Source organism: Acomys russatus, chromosome 22 (genome assembly GCF_903995435.1).
Source record: "Acomys russatus chromosome 22, mAcoRus1.1, whole genome shotgun sequence".
Lineage (NCBI taxonomy): Eukaryota > Metazoa > Chordata > Mammalia > Rodentia > Muridae > Acomys > Acomys russatus.
In genome coordinates, this window is record NC_067158.1 from 43,090,757 (window position 1) to 43,108,929 (window position 18,173).

General features: G+C 46.6%; 1 long non-coding RNA gene across 1 annotated transcript in view; it reads left to right on the forward strand.

Moving 5' to 3' along the window:
• Positions 1-1,231: 1,231 nt before the first annotated feature.
• The window catches only part of LOC127205824 (uncharacterized), a 31,635-nt gene continuing 14,693 nt past the window's right edge, over positions 1,232-18,173 (forward strand). Inside the window, exon 1 of the long non-coding RNA XR_007832688.1 lies at positions 1,232-1,304. This is a non-coding gene — a long non-coding RNA (uncharacterized LOC127205824). The remainder of the gene's footprint in view (positions 1,305-18,173) is intronic.

The following is an 18,173-nucleotide window of genomic DNA, read 5'->3' on the forward strand; positions in this document are numbered from 1 at the left end:
CTCAATCCTGGTTCCCTGGACACACTGTGGAAAGAGAATTGACTCCTGAAAGTTGTACATGCACATGTGCCAGTGACAAATACATACATAGATGTAAAATTCTTTTTTTTTTTTTAAAGATGTTCTTATGTATACTGTTCTGTCTGCATGTATGCCTGCGTGCCAGAAGAGGGCACCAGATCACATTATAGATGGTTAGAAGCCGCCATGTGGTTGCTGGGAATTGAACTCAGGACCTGACCTTTGGAAGAGCAGACAGTGCTCTTAACCACTGAGCCATTCCTGCATTCCCTAAAATTCTTTTATTTATTTATTTATTTATTTATTTATTCATCTATTTTTGGTTTTTTGAGACAGGGTTTCTCTGTGTAATGGCCCTCATTGTCCCGGAACTCACTTTGTAGACCAGGCTGCCCTGGAACTCACAGAGATCCACCTGCCTCTGCCTCCCAAGTTCTGGCCTTTAAGGCCTGCGGCTGATGTAAAATTCTTAAAAAGCAAGCCAGGCAGTGGTGGAGCATGCCTTTAATCCCAGCACTTGGGAGGCAGAGGCAGGTGGATCTCTGAGTTCGAGGCCAGCTTGGTCTACAAAGCAAGTCCAGGACAATCAAGGCTACACAGAGAGACCCTGTCTCAAAAAACAAAAACAAAAACAAATCTTAAAAAGCAATCTAAGGAAGGGTGAGTTTATTTTGTGTAATGGTTTGAGTATACAATTTATCATGGAGGGAAAGGCGTAGAGGCAGGAGCTTGAGGCACCTGGTTGCTTTGTACCCTCCAGTAGGAAGCAGAGATAGATGAATGCTGCCGCCCGCCTCCCGTGTGTGTGTGTGTGTGTGTGTGTGTGTGTGTGTGTGTGTGTGTGTCCAGGTGCATTGTCATACCACCTGCAGCTTTTAAGAGTCACTTGTCTCCTCAAGCCTTGTTGAGGTAGGCTTTCCTATAGTTTCTCAGTATGTACTGTTGGCTAGTTGGCCCTTAAGCTTCCTTGTGGTCCTGCTATCTCGGTTCCCCATCTTGCCTTAGGAGTGTGGGTTCCACAGATGCACATCAGGCAGCCAGCTTTTTGATGTAGACTTTGTTGGACCCTGGCCCAAAATGTTGGACCCTGAGAGTCCAATTCGGGAAGGAGGTCACTGCGAGAAACCACTCAAGTCACACCAGCTGAGAGGTATAGGTAAAATTTATTACTGACACACCAGAAGTCCCAATTGTTGATGTGTCAGCGTCCCTCAGCCCTCGGGAGGCGAAGGACCCCGAGTAGCTGTTACAGGCTAGTTTTAAAGGCAAAAACCACAAAGCAGGTGGGGTTGCTTATCACTGGAATCCATATGGATATTAGGACATCTGGCCTGGGGGAACTTCTGGGAATTAGGGTGGAACTCTTGAGGTTAGCAGTTCCAAGAACTGGGAGAAGCCTCTGGGGTCAGAAGTTTAGGTTTTACAGTTTCTCAACTTCAGCAACCGAACTCGGGTTGTCAGCCTTGCCGTCAAGCCCTTTCACCTGCTGAGCCACCTTGCTGGCCTCTCACTCTCTTTTTACTCAGTCCAGGGTCCCATCCCGTGAAACGCCCTTGTTTGGATGGGCCTCCCTCCTCGTGTAACCCTTCTTTGGGTCTGGGGAAGTAGCTTAGCATGCAGAAAGCCCTGGGTTGGATCCCAAACAAACACTACCTACATCAAGCTTGGTGACACTTGGGAGATGGAAAGAAGAAGGTCGGAAGTTCAAAGCCATCCTTTGCTACACGGTAAGTTCCAGGCTGGTCCAGGATACTTCAGATGCTCTCTCAAAAGCAAACAAATGAGGGTGGGACATGGTGCCGCAAGCTTCTAAAGGTAGAGGCAGGGTCTACACAGCGAGTCCAGGACAGCCAAGGCTACACAGAGAAACCCTGCCTTGAAAAGAAAAAAACCAACCAAACAAACAAACACTCCCTAAACAGTTGTTTTTACTGGGCATGTAGGTCAGTTATAAAACGTTTGCCTGGCAGCCTAAGGTACTAGGTTCTGCTCGCAGTACAGTAAGCCAAATCTAACTCTTTCTCTACTCTGTATCACCCTGTGCAAGGAAAATAGTACAAGCAAAATGCCGAGCACTTGAGCTGCCCTCCTACAATATGGCAGGATGTGTATGTAACAGAGATGGAATCCAGTCTCCTGCCTATGTCCTGGCCCCGCCCCTGCCCCACCCCTCCGGGGCGGGCGAGGGCGGGGGGGGGCGGGGGGGGCGGGCGGGCGGCAGCTCCATCCATATTCTCACTTCCTGGCAGAGAAATCCAATCTCTCCTGCTTCCGCACTGGTATTGACTAAGCTAATTGGACAGAGCTCTGGGTAAGAGACTAGCTGTCCTGACCAGGGATTGTTATTTCCAACAGTAAATTTCCATTCATTCCTTTGCACAGTGACCAGCACAGGAAACAGCCAACAGGTGTGTTCACGGTCGACCGCTAGTTCCATTTCTAATGCCTGACCAAGATGACTTAATTTAGAAAGGGAAGTGTGAAGACAAAATGCCATTCATTCCAGAGCTTAAATAAATTTTTTTTTTTTTTTTTTTGGCGGTCAGGCAAGGGGACTTCAATATGCCTGTCACCCCAGCATTCAGGAGGTTATAAGTGTGAGGACAGCCTGGGCTATACATATAAAGACTCTGTAATTGATTGATTGATTGATTGATTGATTTCTGATTATGACAATTAGAGGTAGAGTGCTTATTTAGCATGCATAAGGCTGTGGGTTTGATCTCCAGCAACCCTCTCTCATCCTTAAAAATTGTCAATATGCCGGGTGCTGGTGGCACATGCCTTTAATCCCAGCACTGGGAGGCAGAGGCAGGTGGATCTCTGTGAGTTCGAGGCCAGCCTGGTCTACAAAGCAAGTCCAGGACAGCCAAGGCTACATAGAGAGACTCTGTCTCAGAAAACAAAACAAACAAACAAAAATTGTCAATATGCCGGGCACTAGTGGCACACACCTTTAATCCCAGCACTCAGGAGGCAGAGTCAGTCAAGTCAGCCTGGTCTACAAAGAGAGTTCAGGACAGCCAAGGCTACACAGAGAAACCCTGTCTGTGGGGGTGGGGGGAGGAGACAGGAGGAGGGAAATGAAGTTGGGAAGGAGTGGGGGAAGTTGGACTTCATCATTTCACACTGTATACACATGTGTTGGAATAGGACATAAATATAATTTATACATGCTAAGCAAAGACAAAAGAAAAATTTAAAGCCCAGAAGGCTGAGTGCCCAAAGAGAATGATAACATAGAAAGAATCTCAGAATCGCATCTTATGAAAGAGTGTCCAACTTCACTTGCTGTTAGAAACAAAGCTGAGAAGAGACACGCTTTTTCTTTTCCCAACATGGCAGAAAGAACGATTCTGATAAAACTAAGTGTCCACAAGGATTCAGGGTCTGAGACCCTCAAAGAAGAGATAAGCACTTGGAGTAGCATTTTGACATTATCTGGCAAGACAGACTACCTGCACTTGAGGCTGGGCACACCCAACATGAGTTAACCCCGCTGTAATCAAGAAGTGCCTTAGTTGGGTGGTGATGGCACACGCCTTTAATCCCAGCACTCGAGAGGCAGAGGCAGGAGGATCACTGTGAGTCCAGGACAGTCAAGGCTACACAGAGAAACCCTGTTTTGAAGAACCATAAAAAAAAAAAAAAACCCAACAACAAAACCCAACAACAACAAAAAAAAACCCAAACAAACAAACAAAAAACCCTCTGCTATCAAATGTGAATAGCGACTGGGTTGTAAAAGAACATGAGGACAAGGTCCAAGATCAGGTAGCATTAAACCACACCCACAGCCAGTGGGCCTTTCTGTTTTGTTTGTTTGGTGGGTTTGGTTTGGTTTTCCGAGACAGGGTTTCTCTGTGTAACCTTGACTGTCCTGGACTCGCTTTGTAGACCAGGCTGCCCTCGAACTCACAGCGATCTGCCTGCCCCTGCCTCCTGAGTTCTGGGATTAAAGATGTGTGCCACCACGCCCTGATCCCAGTGGGCCTTTCTGTAGCCCCCATTCCTGTGACTTTGAAGGAGGTTTTGTTGCTTTTCTTTTTGTTTTGTTTCTGCCTGTGAGTGTCTGTATTTTAGCCCTGCCACTCTGTGTGGACAAAGCCTTTTTTCTTCCTGGGTGTAGGAAGATAAAATAGTGCTGTGGAAAGGAAGAAGGGAGCACAAATTCCAGTCTTCTTGGCTTTCAGTAAGATTTAAAATTGGCCAGAAGGTACAGCTTAGAGCACAGAGCAAGCGCCTAGACAGAACATGGGAGTCCCAGGGCTTTACGCTTACTTGGTTTGTTCCTTGAGAGATCAAAGAGCTGAGGTTATGTAATTTTAGTAAGTTGTCTTTTCTAGGGAAAAAAGGCATTTATTTTTATGTGTATGAGTGTTTTCTGGTATGTATGTGCACCACAAGCATGCAGTACCTGTGGAGGCCAGAAGAGGGCATTGGATCCCCTGAAACTGGAGCTACAAGGGATTGTAAACCATCCTATGGGTATCCTGAACTGAATCCTAGTTCTCTTCAAGATCAGCTAGTAATACTCTTAACCAGCAATCTCTATAGCCCTAGTTCTTTACTAGCCCATCAGTTAATTACACACACACACAATACACACACACACACACACACACACACACACATACATGTAGTATGATATATACATATATACATACACACATATATGTGTATAAGTATTTATACACACACACACACACACACACACACACATATTATTTCTTGAGGGGCTGGCAAGATGGCTCAGAGGTTAAAAGCACTGTTTGTTCTTCCACAGGTCCTGAGTTCAGTTCCTAGCAACCTCATGGTGGCTCACAACCATCTATATTAAGATCTGGTGCCTTCTTCTGGCCCACAATCAACGGGTGGTGACCCATATCTTAAATACCCACCCTGGGGAAGCAGAGGCCAGTCTGGACTACAAAACAAATTCCAGGACAGCTAGGGCTACACATAGAAACCCTATCTTAATAAGCCAAAACAAAAACAAAAAAAAACCCAAACCAAACCAAAGCAACAACAAAAAGACACACACACACACACACACAAAATCAAACCAAAATATTCCTTGGGTTTCTGAAATGCAAATTTGCTTAGGTACCTTAGCTTAGTTCCTGGCTAATGTGTGGTGGAGGGTCTGGCCAATGGCCCTGGGGCTGAGGTGGCACACACATCCCTACTATCTCTGCCCACCCCCCATTCTACTCCCAAAGATTACATCTGGTCCAGCAGCACAAAGGAGTTTGGAGGACACAGTCTTGCCTTGAGATACAATCTTTTCTTTTAAATACTTCACGGTTTATGGCAAATTGCTTAAGCTCTGTGAGAACTGTTTCCTCATTTGTAAGACAGAGGAAAATAAATAAATCCACATGTCAAAGCTCAAGCTTGTGAGGTGTGCAAGAGACAATGCTTGAAAAGCATTTCCCCCATAGAGAGACCCTGTCTCCAAAAAAGGAAAAAGGGGAAAAAAGGGAGAGAGAGAGAGAGAGAGAGAGAGAGAGAGAGAGAGAGAGAGAGAGAGAGAGAGAGAGAGAGAGGTTGATTTACCACCCAAAACAAGAGTCTGAGCCTCCAGGCATCCACCTAGGGCACCTTAGGCAGCTCGGCTGGAGCTGTGTTTAGAGTCCTGGGTAGAAGGGAAACAAAAACAGAATGTGGAAAGCTAAACCTGAGAGACCGGGAATTCTGGTTTTGGCTGGCACTGGCTGGCACAAGGGCTGGAGCGCTTTATAGAAGAAAAGTTCTTTCTGGTTTTCCTTTAGGAGGCTGAGTAATGCGGCAGGTACTGGGCAATAGGCCTCCCAGTGAGCTGCATCTCAGCCCAGCTCTGGCTGCGAGGTGAGAGGGTTGCAAGGTTCCTGGGTCCGCTGAAGTCAGACAGAGGGTCTCTGTGGCCTTTGAAGGGCACCTTCCAGCTCCCAAACCACTCCCCTAACCTAACTGGCCCAGGTCCAAGTTGGACTAAGATGATGTACGTGTGCTTTTCTCCTTGGACAAATAAAACCATTGGCTGAGGCTTTTTTTTTTTTTGAGACAGAGCCCTCATGACTGAGGCCTTCCTGAAGTATTCAGGGGTGAGCCATTTGTAAATGTTTTCAAGCTGGTGGACCCAGATTAGCCAACCGCTTTCCTCTCTGTCCAGGAGCCCAAGGGTCCTCCACCATTTCCTGGAGGAGGTAGTTGATGGTAAAGTCCAGAATGATCTTCAAGGGCCAGAGAAGCAATCAGGGTTTCCGGCTGTCAGAGCCCCTGTGCTTAAAGGGCCTGATGCTTGCTTCTTGGTTCTGCACACATGGTTATCACTTGCCTGTTGAACCAGTAAAATCTAGGAGGAGCTTCTTCTCTTTTCTAGTTTAGGGTGTGAGAGAGACACCCTGTCCTTTTCCGGGGCTTGGGCAATGGCCTCAGAAACAGCTAGAGTTGAAAAAGTCAGAGTGGTTTCGGGGAGGAGATGGGTTGTGCCCCCAGCCAACTCCTTCCTTGCCTTCTCGACCAGAAGAGGTGGCACATGAGTGAGTGAGGAGAACAGAAGAGAGAGCCACTAGTACAGGCCTAACTGGATCTATAGCAATATTGCCCTGACTTCCGGCCATTGTAATTTTTGTTTGTTTGCTAAAACTATTTACTTAATAACAATGAAAGCCGGGCGTGGTGGCGCATGCCTTTAATCCCAGCACTCGGGAGGCAGAGGCAGGAGGATCATTGTGAATTCGAGGCCAGCCTGGTCTATACTGTGAGTCAGGACAGCCAAGGCTAAACAGAGAAACCCTGTCTTGAAAAACAAAAAAAAAAAAACCCAAAAAAACCAAAAAAAAAACCAACCAACCAACCAAACAAACAAAAAAAACAAAAACAAAAACAAAAAAAAAAAAAAAAAAAAGAGAGAGAGAGAGAGAAGAAGAAGAAGAAAGAAAGAAAAAGAAAAAAAGAAAGAAAAACTTAGTTTATAGTTTGTTTGTTTATGACAGGTAGGACCCGGTGTACTGGCACTCATGCCTTTTATTGCGACACTTGGGAGGTAGAGACAGGCAGATCTCAGTGAACTTTAAGCCAGACTTGCTTGCCTAGTGAGTTCCAAGCTAGCCAAGGCTACAGAGTGAGACTGTTTCCAAAAATAATATCACGGAAAACATTCGTATTTGATACTGGCATTTGCTGTATACTATTTGCTGTTATATACTATCTTCTTTGTTGAGGGGAAACTAGAGGTTGAAGCCAGGGCTTCCTCATACATGTTAAATGTGCCCCCTAGAGCTGAGCGTGGTGGCCCACGCCTTTAATTCCAGCACCTGGGAGGCAGAGGCAGGTGGGTCTCTATGAGTTTGAGGCCAGCCTGGTCTACAAAGTGAGTCCAGGACCGCCAAGGCTACACAGAGAAACCATGTCTTGAAAAACAAAACAAAACAAAGAAAGAAGCAAGCAAACAAAAAGCATGTCCTCTGCCCTGAAGCTATACTCTGGCACACTTTTATTTTTCTTTTGAGAAAGGGTCTTCCTATGTTACCTAAACAGTCCTCGAACTCATGACCCCTTGTTAGAGCCTCTCAAGTTCTGTAAGTGCCGGTTTCAGAAGCATACTTGGCCTTTTAGCTATTATTTTATCATATATAGCTGTTTTCATCAAAAGCTGCTATGAGGCAGCATGCCAACCCTGGTCAGAGCCTCACACACTCTTATTTGCTGCACCTATTGATTGTGCCATTTCCTCTTGGGCTGATTGATGTCATTTTGTCCTGTTCATCAAAACCTACCACTAACCTGCATTCCCAGCCTGCCATCTCTGTTTATAGGTGGCAAAGTACATGTAGCTATGAAGAAATTGACTTCCTTGAAGACACAAGACTGAAGCCTCAAGACCCCAAGCCTAGCGTCAGGTTCTGTGTGATGCTTTCCTCTCAAGGTCCTGGAAACACTACCTAGAAACTGGATCCCAAGCCACCATGCCAGATGCTGGCTCTTTGTTTCCTAGATTTGCAAGGATAATGCTGGCTTTCCTAGTCTACACGGTGATGCTACCGGCCCAGCTGCTAAGCTGCTCTGCAGAGCCTGGTGAGGGACATGGAGCTGCATGCTGCATCTTTGTCCATGAAGGTCACAGCCTCAAAGAAAGCAGAGAATCCATTTTGTCTCACCACTCCTGCAGCGAGGCACCAGCGGCTCCAGGTTTGAACAAAGGCATTGATGTTGAGTTATTTACCAGAATGTGCTTGGGGCCGCCTGAATCCAACCTGCTTTAAAAGTGACAATGCCTATTAGTCAAAAAAAAGAGGTTGCAAATGATGATATGGGTTTGTTTTTTGTTTTTTTTGGGGGGGGGATGGTTTCTTTGTGTAGCCTTGGCTGTCCTGGACTCCCTTTGTAGACCAGGCTGGCCTCGAACTCACAGCGATCCGCCTGCCTCTGCCTCCCAAGTGCTGGGATTAAAGGCGTGCGCCACCACGGCCCCAGTGAAGATATGGGCTTGTAAATGATCTTTCTGATCACCCCAGGGGCCTTCATTTACATTTGAGTTGAGCACCCCAAGTGTAAAAATCAAAATGGAGCAAGCTCAAAATCTAAAACTTTCTTGACTGCCAATATGATAGATACAACAAAAACTAGCCCATCTGTCCTCATGTGATGGTCACAGAATGCAGGTGCACTCCAAACGTTACATGAAACCATCTTCCAAGTTGGAGAATTGAGCCGGGAGCTAAGTGCTTCCAGCTCCGACACTCCAACTCTTGTCTTTCCCAACAGAGTGTGAAGAGCCCTTTGTGAACTCCTAAGAAGTATCACATATCACATTCCTGGGGTGAAAGTGATTGATTAAACAGTTGCTTGCTATGTGACCTGCCCACGAGCCTGCCATTTCCTACACCTCAGGCTGCTCACTTAAGAGAGGTTGTCAGAGGGAGCCCCTGAGCTCCTTTGCCCCAAGACCCAGTGATTCTGTGCAGTGTTCACGCTGTGATCAGGCTGTGCGCATTGACCCCTGTGCCATGTACACCAGTGCTGCCCCGGTGGCTTCAGGCCACGCTTGGGATAAGGTGAGTCACCTTTCTTGTGGATGTAACAAAATTCCTGGGAAAAGCAGTAAATTGGTTACTTTTCTATTGCTGTGATAAAATACCATGAGCAAGGCAACATATAGGAGGGGGAAAAAAAAAGAGTTGATTTTGGGCTTACAGTTTCAGAAGGTTAGGGGTCTGTGATGTAGGGGACAGCATGGCAACAGGTGGTAAGCATGGCAGCTAGGCGCTGATGGTCGGGAGCACATGCCTTGACCCACAAGAGAAAACAGAGAGAAAGAGAGAGGACGCAGAAAATGATGTGCGGCTTTTGAAACCTTAAAACACACTGACATACTTCTTCCAGCAAGGGCATGCTTCCTAAAGCTATGCAATCCGTGCTACCAACTGGGAACAAAATATTCAAATGCAGGGGCTGGAGCGATGGCTCAGCAGTTAAGAGCACTGTCTGCTCTTCCAGAGGTCCTGAGTTCAATTCCCAGCAATCACATAGTGGCTTACAACCACCCATGATGAGATCTGGTGCCCTCTTGTGGCATACAGATAGAACACGCATATGTAAAATAAATAACATCTTTTTAAAAATTATTTAAATGCCCAAGACTGTGGGGATTGTCTGACTCAAACCACCACAAGCAGTTTAAAGAACAAAGGTATATTTTGCCCCATGGTTTTGAGGATACAGGCCCTCATGGCAGGAGAAGCTGGTCATGAAAGGGAGAGAGAGAGAGAGAAGGCACTGGGGTGGGGGTGGGGGACGAAGGCAAACTGGTGCTCACCTCACTTTGTCTTTTCTCCCTTTCTATTCAGCCTTAGTAACTGTTTACCAAGTGTGTGTAAGAAAGGAGACAGTGCTGGAGAGATGGCTCAGCAACTAAGAGCACTGGATGCTCTTACAGAGGACCCAGATTTGATTCCTAGCACCCGCACACCACAGCTTACAACCTTCTGTAACTCCAATCCCAGGGATAAAACTCCATTTTCTGGCCTCCACAGGTACTTCCTGCATGTGGTATAGATACATATGTGCAGTCACAACACCAACACATAAAAAATTATCTTAAAAATAGGGAAAGGAGGCAAAGCGCTATTTTCACACCTAGTTCCTATGTGGGTGCTGGGCTTGAACCCCTCTTCTCGAGCTTGGGTGACAAGCCCTTTTCTAGCTAAGCCATTTGTTTGTTTCTTAGAGATGGGGTCTCATGTAGTGCAGGCTAGCCTCTGGACTTGTGTAGCAAAGGCTGGCCGTGAACTTCGGATCACCCCACCTCTGCATTCCAAGTGCTAAGATTTCAGGTGTGTACTGCACGCCTGGTCCCTACCACTGCTCTGCGGTAGAGCTGGGGATGGAATTCGTGGTGCATGGCAGGCAGTCACTCTACCATTGAGCTACACATCTGGAACTGTGTCTGTTTTGTTTTTGTATTTATGAGGCTAGCATTGGGTTTGTTATGTAGCCCAAGATAGCTTTGAACTCCCATTCATAATTCCTGATCCTCCTGGCTGAGTGAGGCTGTGTATCATGCCCAGATTAACTGAATCATTTAAATGTAGACTTTTTATTTTTTATTTATTTTTTGGTTTTTTGAGACAGGGTTTCTCTGTGTAGCCTTGGCTCTCCTGGACTTGCTTTGTAGACCAGCCTGGCCTTGACTCAGAGATCCACCTGCCTCTGCCTCTTGAGTGCTGGGATTAAAGGTATATTCCACCACTGCCTGGCTGACTTTTTTAACTTTCAAGTGAAACAGCAACTGTGATTTGTGTATTTTCCATTTGCTTTAATCATGTTTCTGCTCACTGTAGTAAAATACACCTAGGAAGAAGTTGCAGTGTAAAGCCATTTACACGCTGTGTACTTTATTCCACAAAGGGTCTCAGGCCACAATAGGGTCTCACAGTGGCAGAAAGCACTGCTAGGAATTATAGGCAGTGGGGAGGCTTGTTCAAAGAATTCCCATCTCTCAACTATAAAAACTAGTCCACAGCCGGGCGTGGTGGCGCACGCCTTTAATCCCAGCACTTGGGAAGCAGAGGCAGGCAGATCGCTGTGAGTTCGAGGCCAGCCTGGTCTACAAAGCGAGTCCAGGACAGCCAAGGCTACATAGAGAAACCCTGTCTCAAAAAACCAAAAAAAAAACAAAAAAAAAAACAAAAAAACAAACAACAACAAAAAAAAAAAACACAAAAAAAACCACACACACACACACACACACAAAAACCTAGTCCAAAGAGTAGGTATAGTAGTGCACACAAACCTAAGGCAGAAGCTTTGAGAATTTGAGGCCAGATTAATCTGTACAGGACTATCCTGTCTCACACAAAACAAAACAAAACAAACCCATGCCGGATATGGTGGTGCGTGCCTTTAATCCCAGCACTTGGGAGGCAAAGGCAGGCAGATCTCCAGGCATTTGAGGCCAGCCTGGTCTACAAAGCGAGTCAAGGACAGCCAGGCCTACAAAGAGAAACCCTGTCTCAAAAAACAAAACAAGAATCAGCAAAATAATAATAATAATAATAACAATCATAATATAATAATAAAACAAATAAATTAAAAATTCAATAAATTAAACTAGGGCAATGTCCTCCACCCCTTCCCTGGACTCACCATTTAATATTACTTTTTCTAGCTGCTCTGTTCACATCCATTCATATACATATTTATTTCCTTATTCTGGTTTCTTTCTGATGCACCACTGGGCAGCTATGTGTTATGCCCAAAACATAGCCAGTCCACCACCTAGACATTTGTCTCACTCAGGCGCCTGTGGCTAACTGGTATCATGGGCAAAGGCAGTCTGGCCATCAGGCACAGAAGACAAGAGGCTGTTTCTGTGGAGGAGACTCCCTGAACAGACCACCCAAGAGCCGAATCCAAATGCAATGGCAAGAAAGTCTTTATTGCAGGTTTGAACCCTGAGCCACCCCTCCGATGCACTGACTCAGCAGGTACAGGGAAGTGGCCTCAAGTCTTTATTGAGAGGGGTTTTTTTTTTATAGGTTTTAGACAAAGAAATGGGTTTTATAGTATATAATTGGATGACATTTGGGCAGAAAAGCTGCAAGCAGGGAGTTACAAGCCTTGGTGTTTTGTGGTTGGGTAATAGGTGTAGGGGCAAGTTGGTCTATAGAGAAGACTGATTGAAGAGGTCATGGGGGCATTAGGAACTTTGGCCTGGTTGCTCCTGATTGGTTGTTGCTATGTGCCAGACCACCTGCTGGTCAACTTGACCAGCAGAGAGTATATTTGGACTTTCCCAAGGTGAGCTGATTGTGTTTCTAGGGAATGTTTTTCTGTTTAGACTAGTTTGTGGTTTTTCTGGAATGTGGGTTCAGCCCTTGGTAGGCTTAACACAAAACGGAGTTTCTTTTTCAAAATGGAGTTTGTCTGGTCCTTTCACCATGGACATGAGCATCCCCAGATCTTCCAGCAAGCACTTTATGACTACAGAGCTATGTTTCCACTTTCCACATCCCGGTAGATCCACCTGTTGTCGGATGTGGTAAAATGTATGTTGGTAGAGAGCTGTTAGCTTTTGTTTGTTTGTTTGTTTGTTTGTTTGAAACAGGCTCTCATTATGTAGGTCTTGGCTGGCCTGAAACTCACTAAGTGGACAAGGCTGGCCTTGAACTCATGGGCAGAGCTGTTATCCAACTTAAGAGTCCATAACTATGTTTCTCCAAGAGTCCCAGGGATGTCTTTTATGGCTGTTTGGAATCCAGTAAGGAATTGGGCACTGAACTTTATTGTCTTGTCTTTTTAGCCTCCTTTACTCTTTCTGCCTCTGAATTACTTATGTCTCTGACAACAAAGATCCTGAGTGTTGCTGGGAGGTGGCAAAGCATGACTTTAATCCTACTACTTGGGAGGCAGAGGCAGGCAGATCTCTGAGTTCGAGGCCAGCCTCATCTATAGAGCAAGTTCCAGGACAGCCAAGGATACACAGAGAATCCTTGTCCTGAAAGGAAAAAAAAAAAAAAAAGATTCTGCATGTCTAGACCGGTGGTCTCCCATGAGTCCCTCAGACTGTGTGTATCTGAGTAGACTCAGAGTGAATACTTCCAGGAAGAGAGCCCCAGAGGATAAGCTGTGTCCTCCAGCGTGTGGCTTCAGGAGGTGACTTCAGGGCATTTCTAGAAGGTTCTGTGGCAAAAAGTAAAAACTCTCGGTTCTTCATGCAAGAAGAGGCAATTAGCTTTACATAGCACCTTGATTGCTACAGTAGGACTCTTAGCAGTGTCAGAATAGACAGAGAGAGAATTATGGTCAGGTTTTAGTTGAATACTACTTATTTGTTTCTAGTATATTGGCAGTACTGGGAATTAAACCTAGGGCCTTAAAGGGTTTATATATTAAGATATTATTTAATGTGGTGGGAAAGTAGGATTAGATTTATAAAATGTGTCAACTGTACAAGTTCCTTCCCCTGGGCGTGAACACAGAGAACTCTTGTAAAGCCCTTAGTGTGGAGGTTTCTCTCCTTAATGTAACCAGTTTGTCTCTATTCTTAAAACATTAACCAGTCCCTGACTGTGCTTAGTCAGCTGGCATTCTAATTCCTTCATGGCATCTTCCTGAGGAAGACGTGAGCCCCACGGGGGCATGTTTCCTTTGTGCTGTGAGGTTTGCTGCTATTGGCGCAGCATGCACCTCACTGATACATGCATGCCCGTGTGCAGCCAGTCACTGGGCATCTTCACTCAGCCAGTGAAAGAAAGATAAGAATGGCTCTGCCCGTTAAGCCAGTGGCTTTGTGGGTAAATGGTAGTTGGGGACCAGCTCCTCTGCTGTTCCCATGCGAGGTCCTGAGCTTTGGTCCTGAAGGGAAAAATGGGGCTATAGCTTCTACCTATCTCTTATCTCATTGGAGCATCAAGGACAAGGGTCCTGGTTCTTTAACAGGAAGAACAAAGTCAGGTGAAGTGTTCTATACTATGTAATGACATTATAGTCAGCAAGGGATTCATATGTGATGGGTGCTGGCATCCCTAGGGTTATAATAGATCTTTTAAAAATGTGTATTGCCTGCAGCATGGACTAAGAGATTAGTATCAAAAATGAAAAGAAAGGGGCTGGAGAGATGGCTCAGAGATTAAGAGCACTGACTCCTCTTTCAAAGGTCCTGAATTCAGTTCCCAGCAACCACATGCTGGCTCAAAAGCATCTATAATGAGATCTGGTACCTTCTTCTGGCCTGCAGACCTATGTGCAGGTAGAACAGTGTGTACATAATAAATAAATATTTAAAACAACAACAAAAACAAAAGCAAAACAAAATAAAACCAGGCATAGCAGCATATGACTTTAATCCTAGGACTCAGGAGACAGACACAGGTAGATCTCTGTGAGTTTAAGGCCAGTCCTTACTACATAAGAAGTTCTAGGACAGTTGGAGCTACAAAATGAAACCGAAACCTACCCGTCTCATGGCTTCTGGCCTCAGTCACAGGAGCTCAGTTGCTGTTACTGTTTGTGTCACAGGAAATGTTGATGAGAAACTGTAAAACCTAAACTTCTGACCCCAGAGGCTTCTCCCCGTTCTTGGAACTGCTAACCTCAAGAATAGTTACATACAAATTTATAGATATCAGATGTCCTCACAAGAAGTTTCCTCAGGCCAGATGTCCTAATATCCATATGGATTCCAGCGATAAGCAACCCCACCTGCTTTGTGGTTTTTGCCTTTAAAACTAGCCTGTAACAGCTACTCGGGGTCCTTCGCCTCCTGAGGGCTGAGGGACCCTGACACATCAACAATTGGGACTTCTGGTGTGTCAGTAATAAATTTTACCTATACCTCTCAGCTGGTGTGACTTGAGTGGTTTCTCACAGCGACCCCTTTCCCGAATTGCACTCCCCAACATTTTGGGCCACGGTCCAACATTTGGGGGCTCGTCCGGGATCTGGGTCATTCTGGGACCACCAACTCACCTTGCTGAAGGCCCTTTTTGGCCCTGGCCACTGACAAACGACGGAGACGTGAGTTACTTTCGTTTTGTATTTGTCTGTGTTTCTGTCTCTCGGTAGTGCGCAATCTGTATTGGGATGAGAAGGGGGACAGATGTGTCCAGCACTTTCTCCCTTTCACCCTGGGGGATGCTCCAGGTGGTCTGATTTTGCCCTGGAGGATGCTCCGGTGGTAGTCTGGAAGACTTCTGATGATACCGTCAATCTCCTCAACTCCGTAGGTGACCGCGTGTTCGCACCACCATCAGAATCTGTATTGTTAGTAGGCAAAGCCTCTGTGGCAGAGAGAGCTTTTGCCATCCGAATCGGTATCTGTACTTTCAGTTTGGCGTCGATCCTTTGCCACTTGGCTTGTGTCTTCTTGTCTGCTAATTCTGTTTGTGTGTGTTATTGACCTTTTTGTGTTGAGTGAGATGACCAACACTGACATGGTACTGACTGTGACCACCCCCTTGACTCTAACCCTTGACCATTTCAAAGATGTGCGAGGCCGAGCTTTCTGTGGGCATCCGCAAAGGACACTGGCAGACTTTCTGATCCTCAGAGTGGCCCACCTTCAATGTGGGATGGTGCATGGGCCGGGAATTTGCGTGAGCACCCAAGACCCCCAATGACCCCTTGGAGGTAGGTCTGTGTGAGTTTTGTGTGTCTGAGTGAAGTGCTGATGATTTCGTGCCTTGGTTTCAGTTTCTGGCAGCTGCCACTGTGGGCCGTACGGACCCAGCGGCTGCGGAAGCAAATGTGCTAGAGCCGCAGGCTGCAACCCTGGGGGATGCCCTAAGGGTGAAGGGGAGTCAGAACAGCCTGACTGCCTCTTTTCGGGATGAAGGAGACGGAGTGTTCCTTCTTAAGGGGAAGGTGAGGAAGCCTACCCCATCGGAACTTGCGTTCGGTTGGTTGTACAAGTCCAGACGCGGACAAGTGTGCTTGGATGTGATAGTGTCTTGTGTGCTTATATTGTTTTTCTGCTTCTTATTTTTTGAAATGGGACAGACTGTGACGACCCCTTTATCTTTGACTTTGGACCATTGGACGGACGTTAGGGCAAGAGGACATAATCTATCAGTGAAAGTTAAAAAAGGACCCTGGCTTTTGCGCCTCAGAATGGCCGACTTGCCATGTGGGCTGGCCACCCGAGGGGACCTTTTTTTTTTTCTGTACAAATCCATTCTTTTTTTTAAATTAATTTATTCTTGTTACATCTCAATGGTTATCCCATCCCTTGTATCCTCCCATTCTTCCCTCCCTCCCATTTACCTGAGGGGACCTTAACCCTCTCATCATCTCCAAAGTTTTTAGCCCAGGCCCACATGGCCATCCCGACCAGGTACCCTACGTTCTGACATGAGAGAACCTGGTCTCTGATCCTCCTCCTTGGGTCCGCCCTTTCCTGCCACCTAAGCCGCCGATGAGACCTGAATCTACACTTCTCCCGGTGACCTCATCAACCACCCAGGACCAGACTCCGACTACTGGGGACCCTGACTCCTGACAAAATCAGAAGCCCATCCTGCCCCCGGATTCTGCCCAGGACCTTCTCCTGGATCCTCTTCCTCCTTACCCCATCTTCCCTAAGAGATAGATGCAAGATTCTGATTTCCCCCTCACACACCCAGACTGGAATTATGAAACCCCTATAGGTAAGGAGAATCTCCCTGTCTATCACCAGGCTCTGTTGGCGGGTCTCAAGGGAGCCAGAGGGCGCCCTACCAATTTGGCCAAGGTAAGAACCATAACTCAGGGAAAGGACGAGAGCCCTGTAGCCTTTTTGGAGAGATTGCTAGATGGTTTCTGTATGTATACTTCGTTTGACCCCACAGCAGCTGAACACAAGGCAACAGTGGTCATGTCCTTCACGGATCAGGCAGCTCCCGATATTAAAGGAAAATTACAGTGATTAGATGGCATCCGACTTTTAACATTCAGGACTTAGTTAAAGAGGCAGAGAAGGTGTATAACAAGAGAGAGACACCCGAGAAAAAAGAAGCTAGGATAGCTAGAGATCAGGAAAAACGTGAGAACCGCCGAGAAAAGCGAAGAGATAAGGAATTGACTAGGATCTTGGCCGCAGTGGTAGCAGATAAACCTAGGCCTAGAGGACAGGATAAAGAGAGTGGAGACCGAAGGCGGCCCAAGGTAAAAAAAAAAAAAAAAAAAAAAAAAAAAGACCAATGTACCTACTGCAAGGAGAGAGGCCATTGGGTCCGAGGCTGCCCTAAACGACCCGAAGACCGGTAAAAGGTTTCAGTCAGTCCTGGTGCTGGACAAAAATAATGACTAAAACTCTAAACACATCACCTTCAATTTCCTGGCCACCCTCAACCCTGCTACTCGCCTCCCTCCCTCTCCGCCACAGTGACTCGTGGAGGGATGGAAGCTGAGGTGGCTGCTCCTACTGCTGCTGCCGCCACCTCTGCGGCTGCTGCTCTGGCTAAACACACTCCAAAACAGCACGCCGCACTCTGGACCCACAGCCCCCCCGCGCTGCGTGCAAACCTGACCAGCAACAAGAGGTCCTGACAGCCAGCTCAGCCAACTGCCACAACACTCCATCGACCTCTGCCGGACTGTAAAGCGGGCAATTTCAACGTGAAAAACAGCAGTAAGACAAAGCGGCAGCTCCTTCCACCCGGGGTCAGTGCCCCGGCACACACACTCACACCCTCGCTGACACACCCTCGCTGCCTTAAGCGGTCTTTGCGTTGCCCACGCAGTCGGTCCGTCAGTCCTCTATCGTCCTGTCGCCGTCGCTGCCACCTCAGACGCCACCCAAGGAAGCCATCACCGTAGAACGCAACCAGACCAGACCCGAGCTCTCTACCCAAGTCCGGCCCAGAGCCCAGCTGCCAATCGCATGGAGCTAAACAACTTCAGTTGACATCCACATAAATTGCCTTTTGACAGAACTGTGGCCATGGCCACATAGTAAAACCACCATCCCAGACCCTTCCCTTGCTTCGGACTCCCCAAGGTAATTGGGTCAGATAACGGCTGGCCTTTGTCTTTCAGGTAAGTCAGGGATTGGCCAAGATCCTGGGGACTAATTAAAAATTACGTTGTGCTTATAGACCCCAAAGTTCAGGACAGGTAAAGATAAATACATCTAAAAGAGACCCTGGCTAAATTGACCATTGAGACTGGCTTAAAAGACTGGAGATGCC